At 34.2% G+C, this 13,847-nt stretch overlaps 1 long non-coding RNA gene across 4 annotated transcripts; it reads left to right on the top strand.

Moving 5' to 3' along the window:
* Nucleotides 1–1,760: 1,760 nt before the first annotated feature.
* LOC107790631 (uncharacterized) lies at nucleotides 1,761–6,507 on the top strand. 4 transcript variants are annotated; one of them, XR_001649074.1, is made up of 7 exons: nucleotides 1,761–1,849; nucleotides 2,701–2,863; nucleotides 3,895–3,952; nucleotides 4,052–4,089; nucleotides 4,982–5,052; nucleotides 5,506–5,607; nucleotides 5,737–6,507. It is a non-coding gene; the product is annotated as an uncharacterized LOC107790631 (long non-coding RNA). The 4 variants fall into 4 exon arrangements; XR_001649076.2 differs by having other exon boundaries at nucleotides 1,777–1,946; nucleotides 5,742–6,507; XR_001649072.2 differs by having other exon boundaries at nucleotides 1,777–1,946.
* Nucleotides 6,508–13,847: the final 7,340 nt, after the last annotated feature.

The raw sequence follows: 13,847 nt of genomic DNA, 5'->3' as shown, positions 1-13,847 counted from the left end.
CACTTACGGTTTTAAAGTCTTGCAACCTTAAATGTATCCATTCATACCGAGCTTTCGGTAATACCGTAAGTTTTAGATGGTCATATCGATCCTTCAAATTAATCCATAACTCAAGTGGATCTTTTACAATTAAATATTCAGTTTTTAACCCTTCATGTAGATGATGACGAAGGAAAATCATGGCCTTCGCTTTATCCTGATTTGATACTTCATTTTCTTGTATAATAGTATTTCCAAAACCTTTAGCGTCAAGGTGAATTTCAGCATCAAGGACCCATGATAAATAATTCTTTCCGGTAATGTCTAGTACCACAAATTCAAGCTTTGACAAGTTTGACATATTGAAACTAATCACAAAAGTAAATGGGTTAGAACAAATACAAATAATTTTCAATGAAAATATACTTGTAAAAATAAATCAGACAACTAATTAAGAAGTTGATCACTTCAAATATGTAGTATAAAAAGTAACATATAATATATATATAAATATATAGTATAAAAAGTAACATATAATATATATATATGTCAAATAAACAAGAATTATGGAGTATATGAATAAACACAAAGAGATATATTTAGTATGGTAAAAGAAAAGTAATTTATTATAAACGTGGATTTGAGGAATAACCATATACGGTGATAAGAGTGAATGTATTCAAATATTACTTTTCACCAATTGTAAAGTAATTTAAACTAGTATGTACAATAATTACTTTGTCACCTTGGTTATCACTATTTTATTTTTGTAGAATGTCTTGAAGATAAGTTTTGCTCTACGCAAGTCCACACATATTTATTAAATTATTTTTGTTAGTTTAACGCACTTAAGATCTATATCTTATATTTTCTTTAACAATAAGCAAGGTAAGAGAACTTCAGTAACATGATCAACTAAAATAAATGCTTAACAGTATATGAATTTGTTAATAAATAGCATATTGGTGCATATATATTACCATAAACTAAAAGAATATATAGTGATATACCTGAAGGAGAATCGAACACAACTAGGATGTGATTGTAAAAATGAATGTGACAATCGTGCTGATAATGTGTTATAAATATAACTCAAAATAACAATATCGAACAAGGAAAAACAAGCTAAGATATATAGAGAGAAAGAGAGGAAGAGAGATTCTTATTTCTTCTTCAATTGTGTGTTTTTCCTATCTATTACAAGGCCTTTATATAGGCATGAAAAGTGAATAAAAATACGTCATTGAATATGTCATTAAGCATAGAAATATATCATTGAATATGTCATTAAGCATTTGAGAAGATCATGGAGGAGGAGTAGACATCCAACTTATTGATTTCTCTTATAACATATTAGAGTTTGACATTTTTTTTATGATCGAGGTTTTCTCGAAAGTGGGGTGATATACAATATAAAATTTGATGGATAATGAGTCCATTCTTTACTCGTCTTCACTTAAAAAGTTTAGCATATATTTTGAAAATTTATGGACCAAAAGTACTTTAAAAACTATACAATTTTGGAAATAAAATTTACAACGAAATTGTAGTTATATTCAATAATTGTAATATCACACCATGTTATCGCATTATTTAGGTGTAAGATATTTCTATTCCTATACTATAAATGAGGATAACCAGACAGACAGCTCATGGTCAACATGTCTGCCTGGCCCATTATTATCTTGCGGCTTCTGTTTGCAGCCCAACACGTGTAGCCCAATTTTGATAGTTGTTAAGTCACCGTTTGATTTCTCTCAATACTTCGTGAAAAGCTCAACGTGCAAACACCTCTTCTGCAAACATCTCTTCTCTTGATATGCTTCTGCTCTCTCACTCCTCCGCTCTGTCCATTGTCATTTTCTACTTGGTATTCTTGTATTAATTTAGTTCAGTCCTTGGCGATATGCTAGGTGTTTGTGTTTTCCCCTGAGTAGCGAGTGAGAGTGAATTCCCACAGAGAAAGTGTAATATGTTAATCGATTTTGTTCTCTAGGTGTTTGATAAAATTATTCATATCAGTTTTTCTATTAGATTTCTCATGTATGTTGTATTCTCAGGTCTCATTCTTTGGTTGCAATTTGAGTAAGGTCTTTTTGGTTTCTTCTGTATACCCTTGGTTAGACTGTTGATTTGTGCCTCTATGTTTTCCTCTTTCTCGCTGCATAATTTTAATTTCTGACATATCACCATTAGACACGGCTAGAAGGGTATTTATTTAAATTGTTCTGTTGTGGAAACAAACTTCATACTAATGTGAAGAATAAGACAATCCAGCGATCTATAATTTTTCTTTCTTGAATGAATACATTGACATATGAACTCTGTGCTACCAAATTATTAGCCAGTTGCTCTTACATTTAGCACGCAAATCTTCACCAAAATCATATATTCCTCAAATGGTGTATTTATTTCTCACATCAATTGTCAAAAAGATGAGTTATTCCATCAAAGAATATAACATCTGACTGAAACTACATATTTTAGATTAGGCTTTAAAAAAGAAAAGCTTGCACTTCCATAGTAACTTAACCGTTAATCCAAGTAATTAGTTCCCTTATTCCTGTGAAAAAACGCCATTAGTATCAAATTTTTTATGCGGTTGTTTCTTTCATGCCTTGGACGTTGGACATGGTGATGATTTTGTGGCTGATATATTTTAATTCTTATTTCTGTCTACTCAGAGTTCATTTTGTAATGAACTAATTTGCTGGTTTACAGGGCTGCTGCAATTCCAAGAGAGAAGGGAGAGACATGTCTTCAAATGAAACTGCCATACAATGAATTAGCTCATGTGCTTCTATGTTTACTCTGTTGGATAGATTGTTCTTGCACATCCTTGCTTCCCAGTTATCTAAATCTCTTTCATATCCTCATTTATAAGGTTTGGCGCCTATCTCTCTTGTTCATTCTGAATTTGATTTCTTTACCCTTTTCATTTCTTTCTTTTTGCAACTAATCATAATTCCATTTATATGTGGATTATGCATTAGAAGAGTCAATATATGTACCCTATGTGTAAGTCAAACATCACATGCCAAAGAAGAATCATGAATCTTGCAATGATCTAACTAAAAGTATACCATATATGTGAGTTTCTACAATTAGGAATTCAACAAACACGTTCTACAGAGAAAAAATACCACAAGAGTTGCTTGGGCCATGGAGTTGTGATATGTAGTATCGTGGTGCTTAAGTTTGTCCGAAATTCCATAGCTCCTCTTGGCTATCGAATTTCATTTTAGAGAGATTATCTTCTTTTTATAAAATTGATATTGGTAGATGTTAGCACAAAAGAATATGACTCCCAAAGTCTGGGTTGATTATGATCCTTTCTTCTTCTCCCCCTACCTGCTAATTGAGCTACTCCTTTCTTCTTTTATATTCGTAATCGAAAGAACTATGATAATGATCCACTAAACAGAACACAATTAGTCCTAGAAATTCTTCCCTTGGCTATGAAAGGAGGAAAATCCAGAAAGAACTGCGATCTCTTTCTGTTGTTACTCCAGAAGCAGGTTTTTATCTCAAACGTGTCGTGGAATGGTTCTAACTAATGCCTCTTCCGCATCAAAGATGTATCATTTAATGGTATCTTAAAATTCATTTAGTAGACTCTTTACACTCGATTCACTTAATACTTAAGAGTCTATTTTATATGACTTCATTCGCTTTATACTTGATAGTCTATTTTATACGATCATAACAGAAAAGAATATAGAGTATATGCGTTTCCACAACAGTTTGGCCGTTTGTATGCTAACAAGCAATATTTATTCAGAGTGTTGGGCTCGTGCTATTCATCGTGTTGTCGCTTTTTTGGTGCTACTTTGATTTATCATTCTACTCCATTTTCTAAGCTACTTAGTTTATCAGGTGAGTGTTGATTTGTATTCACTCTTCTCTATCAAACAGGAAGAACCAATAGAGAAACAGAGGATACAAATTATTTCAGAAGCTTCTGAGCATAGCTGTACGTCATTCATTGATATTTTTTAATGCTTCTTCGTTTTATGTCATTTATGTACTTATTAATGTTATGAATTAAAGTGTTTAACGCTTTAATTTTCAGGTATTTAAGAAGTACATCAATATCAACTTCGATGATAGGTAGTTTTCCTGTCTATTGCGAAAAGTTTCTTTGTTTCTACTGGGCTAGTTAATATCATACATGGATTAATTTACAACTTGTATTATGAAAAGTTATTCTATATTTTGGTTAGTTAAAATAACAGATTTATACTTTGAAGGGTAAATATCTGTGTGTGTATTCTTTTTGCATGTAGAAGTCGCCGTTGTTAGATATTTCACGTGAAGGTTCTATAAATTGCTAAAATTTCAGATTTTCATGGATTAAACAAATTGATGTCGTAACTTTTTAATTAATTACTATAATTTATCTGGTAGACAGTTCAAGTTGTGATGAAATTTGAAGATTTTTCGTGAATGTAACTTTGCCTTGGTTAGCTTTTGAAAAACGGAGTTCGCCAATTGATGCCGTGGATTTATTTAGTTACAAATACATAGTGCATTATTTTACTGTAGAACCTCATCTAATTGAGTGTGACCGAGATATACATAGGTTTTGTAAAGAAAGCATGAAATACATCAAATTTGATATTTCCTCTCATGTTGCTTGTCGTTCTACTGAAAATTCGTAACTCTTTTGTTCTTCATTGTATGTTTCTCCTTCACTTGATTTGTCTTTTCTAGATTCAGTTACTCTGTATTTTGCTCTTCAAATTGGTTGGCAGATTCCAAGTTTGATTTTTATGTAATAGTTTGCATGCCAACTATTACTTCAGTTTGTAATTATTCTTTAACCTTCTTTCCATGCAAGTGCATTAGCAACACTGGATTTAAAGAATATTCAATATTTTTCTTTTCCGCACTTTATTAGTGACACAACAATAGTAGTACAGTCTTATCATGTAGTGGAAGCAGTCTTATGTAACTTTTACCTGCTTTTTTTATTTTCTTAATATTCCCTCTCCTTTAGCAGGTACATACAGATGAGAGACCAACCAAAGATATTCTGACATGGAAGCAGAGCAACTATTAGCGGCTTTTATGGTTCTTTGCTCATTCTCCTATTATTCACTTAGTTTCTTACGTACTCATTTTTCAAACAGATTCCTTACCTTGATTGTGCTTGAACCTTTGCCCTTGATAACGACAAAATATGTTATACCTCCATCATTATACCAGCTACATTCTAACTTATAGAGCTGGGCAATAGTAAAGTTGTAAATCATGGCTTTGAAATTTCTCAGAAGAAAATGAAAGGAGACTCTAAATTTGCCAACTTCAAAACTGAGAGAAGATGAATGCGAAATATGCTTAGAGCCTTGTAACAAAATGGTCTTACCGAATTGCTGCCATTCAATGTGCATTAATTGTTACCGTGATTGGTAATGTACCTATATTTTCTCAAGAATAAAGAATCATACCTCCATTCTCTCTATTCATCTCTTTAACTATTTTGGGAACTTGGCTGAGAACAGTCTTGCTTTCTCAACCTTGTAGGAATACAAGATCAGAGTCCTGCCTTTTTGCCGTGATAATTTGAAGATCACCTTACTTAGAATTTTGCATCAAGTACATCAATTATATCACCTTCTATGAATGGTTAGTGCATAACCTTTACTTCTGATTGATGACAAATTATACGTTCTTTTATGTGCACATTCTATTAAATCTATGGAAGGATATGCTATGTAAAATTTATATGCTTCCTATAATTTTGTGTTTTAGCAGTGCAGGTAAACAACCTGATACAGCAGTATCATATTGAAGATGGGGATGAAAAGGAAGACAAAATTTTGGACAGATAGTTGTATTGAAACATGGATATTAAAGGATGAGTTCCCTACTCTTTGTAGTTTAACTCTGAACAAAAATGCTTATATTTGGTGAATGTTTTGTCAACATTTATAGTTTAAGAAAAACTTTAATGATATGCAAATCCAAGATATCAGTCACCTTTCACACTTTTGCAGCCAATCTCTCTTTGATGACAGCAGGATGGACACTCAAACTGGCTTACTAGCAATAGTGGCTTCTTCTCTATTAAAAGTTGCTACAATCTTCTCCAAAAGCTCGATAGTAACTGGGACAACAAGTGGTCTTAGAAGATGACATGGAGGACAGAAACAATACACCAAAATACCCTGGTTTGTGTGGAATGCTGTCGAGGCAGCATGTCTTAGCCAAGATAATTGGCAGAGAAGAGGACTCTCAGTTATGTGTAAAAACTGACAAAGAATCCATCAACCATTTAAACTTTTTGCTATTGACTGGGTGATGCCACAGAATATCACATGCTTACTATCAGATTGGCAAGGACAAAGAATTAATAAAGTTACGTATGTGATGTAAGAGCATTTTTTTGTAGTGTAGTATATTTACGAACAAAACTACAAACAGCTATTGGAACGCTCAGTAAAAGAAGAGTATATTTCCAATCCTTCATTAAATTATCACATATTTCAATTGCTACATAATATTACACGTGCATTTACAATGTCAGCTTGGTTGAAAATATTTATTGTACTCCACAAATGTTGCCTATATAGGTTTCTCGTTCTTGCAACGAAAGAAACATCTCTAAGAATAAGTCCTATTTTTATCTCACTTTCTTGATTGATATAAGATACCAAACCAGACGAAGGAACATGGCATTTTCCTTGGACAATTTAGGCTCCTATAGAATTGATGAAGTAGGAGAAAAAATAATTTACAGAACCATTTATTGGATACTATTTGAAATAATTGCACTATTGGGCCCGTGCTTAGCACGGGCAACACCTTACTAGTAATTATACTAAATGTCATTCTCTTTCGCATTATTAGCAGATCCATTCATTCAGGATAATTTTTATTTATTTTATAAATGCTAGAAAAAATTCACGATATCTTTAATAGATATGATATGACATCTATGCCTTCAAGTATGTATATTGGTTAGAGAGTCTGACTTGGTATTTGTAGTCATTATAATAATTCTTATAACTCACTATTAAATACAAACGTATATAACTTATACATGTAAATAAATTTGAGGCAGTTGTACCAGTCATATTGTCACGACCTGGAATTTGCACCGTCGGGACCGTGATGGCGCCTAACATTTCACTTGCTATGCAAGCCAATGTTAGAAAATCATTAAACCAATCCTTTTTTCATTCAGTAAATAACAACAAATTAGCTAAGATAAAATATAGTGAGTACGGAATAATATAAAAACTACATTAATTACTACCACCCGGATCTGGAGTCACAATTCACGAGCATTCTAGAATTCACTACAAGTAATAGTCTGAGAGAAATATAACTGTTTGAATGAAAGAAATAGTAAAACATAAAAGATAGACGGGGACTTCAAGGTCTGTGAACGCCGACAGATCTACCTTGAGTCTACGGATAGCGGGTCCAACAGCTAAAATCTCGATCAATTCGAGCCGGTACCAAAATCTGCACAGGAAGTACAGAGTGCAGCATCAGTACAACCGACCCCATGTACTGGTAAGTGTCAAGCCTAACCACGACGAAGTAGTGACGAGGCTATGACAAGACACCCACATAATAAACCTGAGCAGATAATAGTATATGTACAAGAAAACAACAGTAACAGCTAAACATGTACTATTGGGATGGGGAACATGATAAAGGGGCACAGGATATAGGAGATATAGCGGAAATGATAACCAGAATGATCAACATGCTTTTAACCAGTGAAAAACAACTAAACACAATGAAGAGAATTGCACGGCATCACCCTTTGTACTTTTACTCTCAGCCTCACCATATAAATTAATAGATATGGCACGGCATCACCCTTAGTGCATTAACTCTCACAACGTGGCACGACATCACCCTTCGTGCATTAACACTCACAATATAGCATGACATCACCCTTCGTGCATTAACACTCTCCCTTACCATAATGCAATGAACAAATAACAACAGGGAGATAGAATAACAACTACCAGCCTTATTTCAATATTTTGTTTCACAATACCAACCTCAGCTTCGAAATCAATACTCAATTATCAACAGAAAATCCGTAAACATGATAAAAACGATCAATTTAACAATACTAGTCTAAACATGGATAACATGAACAAAGAAAGCTATAATTGCAAGAAACCAAGCCCCACCCGTATGCTTTAACCCGACTATAACGCATAAGTACTCGTCATCTCACATATACGTTGTTCCCCAACATCTAAACATGTAGCAAATAGACAACAATCCCTATTCTCTCAAGTCAGGGTTAGACACAACACTTACCTCGCTGCAAAGGCCACTCAATGCTCAATTATCGCTTTTCCTCTAGAATTCACCTCCGAACCACTCGTATCTATCCACAAACGACTTAATAATATCAAATATTACTAAAGAAATCAATTACAATGCATAAATTTAGATTTCCCAAACTTTCTCCCAAAAAGTCAAAAACCGACCCCGGGCCCGCTTGGTCAAAACTCGAGGTTCGGACCAAAATTTATTTACCCATTCATCCCCGATCCCGGATGTATAATTGATTTTGGAATCCGACCTCAATTCGAGGTCTAAATCCCTAATTTTCCAAATCCCTAGTTTCTACCTAAAAACCCCCAATTCTACCATGAACACTCTAGATTTTAGGTTGAAAATTCATGAATTGCAATGGGTAATTGAAAGAAAGTAGTTTGGAATCACTTACCAACAAATTGGGGAAGAAAATCTCTCTTGAAAATCGCCTCTAAGTTTTCTAGTTTTGAAATTTTTGAAAGAATGGCAAATTCCCGTGTTTGATTCTGTTTTAAGTCACAGGCGTCAGGCCTTCTTCGTGTTCGCGAAGGGCCTGCCACATTCAAGAAAGGCAGCGTCCCAAAAGGCCTACGCGTTCACGAGTCCTACTACGCATTTGTGAAGGCTGCTCCCCCCGGCCTTTGCGTTCGCGAACCAGTGCTCACGTTCGCGTAGAAGAACGGTTGTCCCCTCCCCTAGGTCCCTAACGCTACGCGTTCACGACCAAGCTTACGCGTTCACGAAGAATAAAATCCACACAGCTCCAGTTCACTCTTCGTGAACGCGAAGAAGGAAACCAGAAAACACTGAAGCTGAAGGAAAAGCATATTTTTTTCTAAGTTCAATTCACCCCGGAGCCTATCCGAAACTCACCCGAGCCCTTGGGGCTCCAAACCAAACATGCACACAAGTCCTAAAAATATCATACGAACTTGATCGCGCAATCAAATTGCCAAAATAACACCTAGAACTACGGATTTAGCACCAAATAGAATAAAATTTTCAAGAAAGCTTTAAAACCTCTATTTTCACAACCGGACGTCCGAATCATGTCAAACCAATTTCGTTTCTCACCAAATTTCACAGACAAGTCTTAAATATCATAATAAACCTGTACCGGGCTCCGAAATCAAAATACGGGCCCGATACCAACAAGATCAAACATTAACCAAATTCTTAAAACCATTATATTTTCAGTCTTTAAATTTTCAACAAAAATTTATATCTCGAGATAGGGACCTCGAAATTCGATTCCAGGTATATGCCCAAATCCCATATTTTGATACGACCCACCGGGACTGTCAAAACATGAGTCCGAGTTCGTTTACCAAAAATGTTGACCGAAGTCAACTCAGATGAAGTTTTAAAGTAAAATTCCTTATTTTCATCAACTTTCAACATAAAAACTTTTCTGAAACACGCCCGGACTATGCACGCAAATCGAGAAGGAATGAAATAAGGCTTTAAAGGCCTCGGAACACAGAATCGAGTTCTAAAACATAAGATGACTTTTTGGGTCCTCACACATATGTGTAGTGTATTTATAATTACATTATTTTTGGCTACGTAATTATTTGTATCATAATCATGAGTTTGCTCGAAATTGCATTAAAAGTTCATTATTGAACCATTGATTTAACTTTGTTTCTTTTCTTTTTTCTCTAAAATACTAATATTTATTCGTATATTTCTTTTTTTATGTCAAACCATAGGAAGCAAATATGGATATTTCTAAAAGCAAACTTGGATCAAAGTTCAATCGTAAAAATATTTGTTTAATTGATTCATGTATGATACATACAATATTTAAAGAGAAGAAATATTTCTCTCATTTAAGTATGTGTAAGGCAGATGTTACTATAATTTTTTATAGTAGTAATTTAACTGAAGGCTCTGGAAGAGCTACGATAACTCGGCTAGGGGAACAATACTTATCATAGATAATGCAATATCATTCTCCAAGTCTAGGAGGAACTTGTTGAGTTTTAAAGATATCTGCCGAATGTATACCATATTGAGAATAGATGAGAATAATCTTGAATATCTCATTATTATCGAGAATGTCTCTGGCAAAAAAAAGGGTTATTGAGAAGTTCTCATCTTTGTTTTGTGGCCTGTATTGGACAAGAATTAGTGCAATTGAGGCACATTCTATCGTAAACCAAAAGGTTACTGATTCAAATAATTTTGTATTTTGGCATGATCGATTGGGACATCTTGGATCAATTATGATGCGGCAAATTATACAAAACTCAAATGGGCATCCATTAAAGAATTTAATGATTCATTTAAATTATGAATTTTTTTGTACTTCTTGTTATCAAGGCAAGTTAATTGTTAGACCATCACCAACAAAGGTTGGGATTGAGTCCCCTGCATTTTTGGAACGTATACAAGGGGATATTTGTGGACCTTTTTACCCACCTAATGGGTCGTTTAGATATTTTATGGTCTTAATAGATGCATCTTCTAGATAGTCTCATGTGTACCTATTGTCATCTTGCAACATAACGTTTGCAAAATTAATGGCACAAATAATTCGATTACGGACACAGTTCCCCAATAATTCAGTTAAGTCTATTCGACTTGATAATACTGTTGAGTTTTCATTCTAAGCATGTAATGATTATTGCTTATCAATTGGAATAAAAGTGGAACATCCTATAGCTCATGTTCACACTCAAAATTGCATTGCAGAGTCTTTGATTAAACGTCTACAATTGATAGCAAGACCGTTACTCATGAAAACGAGTTTGGCCACTTCTATTTGGGGTCAGGCCATTTTGCATGCAACAATGCTAGTTAGTCTCAGATCGACAAATAATCATAAACATTCCCCGTTGCAATTAGTTTTGGGTCATGAACCTAATATATCCCATTTAAGAATTTTTGGATGCGCAGTATATGTGTTTGTAGCACAGCCATATCGCACCAAGATGGGTCCCCAAAAGAAGGTTAGGTATATATGTTGGGTTTGAATTGCCCTCTATTATTCGCTACCTCAAAACATTAACGGGAGATTTGTTTACTGCTAGATTTGCAGATTGTCGATTCAATGAGATATTTTCCCCAAATTTAGGGGGAGAAAATGGTGAGACCAAACGAAAAATTTTGTGAAAAAATCCATCATTGTCTCATCTTGATCCACGTGTCTCTACTTGTGAAAAAGAGATGCAAAAGATTATTCATTTGCAGAAAATAGCAAATCAAATGCCAGACACATTTACGAATCAAAAAAAGATAACAAAAAATTACATATCCCTGCAGAGAATGTTCCAATCCATATTGATGTCCCTGTTGGACAATCTTCTAATGTCATAGCTAATGAGTCAAAAGCACGCATGGTAGACCATTGGATTCTAAGGACCGAAATTGTCGCGATCCCAAATTCTCACCTTATGATGTCGTGATGGCACCTAGTCTCTAAGACTAGATAAACCTAACAATCATTGAGAATTAGTAGAAATAACGACTAACGTATTAAATTAAACTGATAAATATCATAATAATACCATAACAGAATAACAATCACATAATCTCCAAAACCGGTGAAACTGAATCATAAGCTCTAAAGAAAATACACTAGTAATCTCTAAATACAACATTGTTTGATATGAAGATAAAACATAAATAAAGGCAATAGAAGAAGGTAACTCCGAGGACTGCGAGCGTCAAACAGGTATACCTTGAAGTCTTCGAAAAATATCTGGGTCAACTTACTGGCATCCGGCATGAGCAGAAGTACCTGGATCTCCACAAAAATATGCAGAAACGTAGCATGAATACACCACAACGATACCCAACAAGTATTAAGCCTAAGCTTGGTAGAGTAGTGACGAGGCCAGGTCATGACACCTACTAGACATAGATGAACATAATATTGATATAATCTAATAACAGAAAGCAAAGAGATAAATGACAACAAAACAATACGATGATATAAGGCTAGCAACGGAAATTAAGGCAATAAATGACAACAAAGAATGAGCATATGATAAGAACAACAAGTGATCAAATACAGTCAAAATACAAGTAAAATAAATGAAGGAATAACAAGAACCGTTCAAATCAACAAGCCTTTTCAACATAGAATATACAACAAGAATCACAACAGAGGTACCACACCTCATATTCACATTTTATAATTCGCAATAACAATCTTCTTATATCGCCGCGTGAGCCTTGCATTTATTTTTAAAAATATTTTTTTCTGAAATAGCTACATGCGATTTATCCACTTTATCTCACCGCGTGGCTTCAAGTAATTCCCTTACTAGCAACACGCGTATATATCCCACCTTATCTCGCCACATGCGCATCAACCCTACCCTTATACTGCAGCATATGCATCAATATCATAACATAATGATTAACTCGCACCACACATATATGCCACAATATTTCTAAAATAAAAAATACCAATATTACCACAACACATAGCCCACATCTCAACTACAATGTGTGCAAGAATCTCAATAACAACAAAATGAACCAGAAATAACTCAACAAGGAAAGGTATTCCAATAACCAACAATTTCAACCACAACCGTGTTAATAACTTTCAACAACTACAACTGCAGTAACTCAACAAGGAAGGTATTTTCACGAAATGGCAACTTCAAATTCTAATGCATAGCATAAGCTTAACAATAAAAGAGATAGCATGAAATAACAATTATGACTAAATGCATGAGAATAACTCAACAATGGAAAGAATAACATGTAACAACAACTACTAATAAATGCATATAAGAGTGACCTCGATAATGGAAACTAGAACATGTAATAATAACTTCAATTAAGGCATGTAAGAATAAACTTGACAAGGAAAGATAGAAAAGACTAATAACAACTTCAATTAAATGTTTATAAGTAACCTAAGAGTCTAAATCAGTCAATTTTTATATATACGCCCGTGTACACACTCGTCACCTCATGTACACGTCTTCCACAAAGTTCAAATAGTACAATAAACCCAAATCCTAAGGGATAGTTTTCCCCACACAAAGTTAAGCAAGATACCTAATTCAAACAAGATAAATCAATCCATTAATAAGCCCTTCCCGCGCAAATCCAACTCTGAATGGCTCAAATCTAGCCAAAATAACTTAATATCATAAATAAAAGCAAAGGGATAATTTCGGATAATAGAGATTCGATATTTAATGAAAATCAAAAAGTCAACTCGGACACGCACCTCGGAACCTGAGTAAACTCATAAATTTCGAACACCAATTTTGATACGAGTCCAACCATAACAAAATCATACAATTTCGACCTCAAATCAACCTTCAAATCCTCAATTTATGGTTTAGAAACGTTTTTACAAAAATTCTCAATTTCTCCAATTCAAATTACCAATTAAATGATAAAAACAAAAATAGAATTATGAATAATGGACAAATCCGAGTCAAAAAACAGTTACCTCAATCCAATTAGTGAAAATCCCCTCCAAAATCTCCCAAAATCGAGCTCCCTAACTCAAAATATGATATAATAATAAAAAGTCGTAACCACTATTTTAAAAGGCGTTTTGGGGGCGAGGCATACCAAAAATGCCTCGGGGCGATGGT

Source organism: Nicotiana tabacum, chromosome 23 (assembly GCF_000715075.1).
Source record: "Nicotiana tabacum cultivar K326 chromosome 23, ASM71507v2, whole genome shotgun sequence".
NCBI lineage: Eukaryota > Viridiplantae > Streptophyta > Magnoliopsida > Solanales > Solanaceae > Nicotiana > Nicotiana tabacum.
This window is presented reverse-complemented; position numbering and strand designations above follow the sequence as displayed.